The sequence below is a fragment of the Myotis davidii genome, unplaced genomic scaffold (assembly GCF_000327345.1).
Source record: "Myotis davidii unplaced genomic scaffold, ASM32734v1 scaffold993, whole genome shotgun sequence".
Lineage (NCBI taxonomy): Eukaryota > Metazoa > Chordata > Mammalia > Chiroptera > Vespertilionidae > Myotis > Myotis davidii.
The window spans coordinates 1,017,917-1,018,812 of record NW_006285483.1 but is presented as its reverse complement, the minus strand read 5'-3'; the positions used below and the strand labels follow the sequence as shown (position 1 = coordinate 1,018,812).

Here is an 896-nt window from a genome sequence, read left to right as displayed (position 1 = left end):
CTGCAGAAGCCACCAGCCCATGCCCGTGTGCAGCTGCAGAAGCCGCTTGCCCACAGTGTGTGCAGCCGCAGAAACCTCCGGCCGGCGCCTGTGTGCAGTCGCAGAAGCCGCCTGCCTGCCGCATCCCACTATGATCCACTGAGTTATGAGGCCAGAGAGCAAGGAGAACTTCCACCCCTGAGTCAAAGTGGGGAGCGGAAGACATGACCTCCCCTCCTAAAGTCGCCAAAGGACAGGACCTAACCTAAGCCACATCCTCTGAGACAACCCAGCAGGCACCACGGACCCTCTCTGCAGGCCGGGCCCCCCTCCCCCTTCCCCTGTCCCTGCACAGCTCCCATAGCTCCCCACTGGCTGAGTCAGGCACAACAGGTTTGCAGCCACAGGGGCGATTTAGCAGCTAATGAAAAATGAGAGAACGAACAAATGAAGCACCTACTGCAGTGGGGAAAAGACGTTCATCAGATTCGTTGTCTCTGAGAAACTGAGGCAGCCAGCACAGGCCCCTGCACAGGATGAGGCTTCTGGGGTTAGAGGTGAGGGGGTGCTGCCTTTCCCATCTCGGAGCTCTAGGAGGAGTCTGTGCTCCCCTTCCTGGTATTCTTTGCCACTGAGCCAAACCGGTTTTGGCGCCCTCCTGGTATTCTTAACACCCAGAGACCCCTCCCTAGTCCAGGTAGGATGTTCCACGCTGACCATCTCCAGAAAGCAGAGAACAAAGAGGCACTTCTTGACTTCAAGCCTCTAAACCAGTGGTTCTCAACCTTGGCTGCACATTAGAATCACCTGGGAATCTTTTTAAAATCCTGATTCCTGGGCCTCGTCCTCTGGAAATTCTGTTTCTTTGTTATGGGGTGGGGCCACAACATTAGTAACAAAGAAACAGAATTTCCGGA

General features: G+C 55.4%; 1 protein-coding gene across 1 annotated transcript in view; it reads right to left on the bottom strand.

Annotated features, from left to right (window-relative positions):
- The window catches only part of AATF (apoptosis antagonizing transcription factor), a 90,234-nt gene that overhangs the window by 17,997 nt on the left and 71,341 nt on the right, over positions 1-896 (bottom strand). The gene's annotated exons all lie outside the window — the stretch shown is intronic.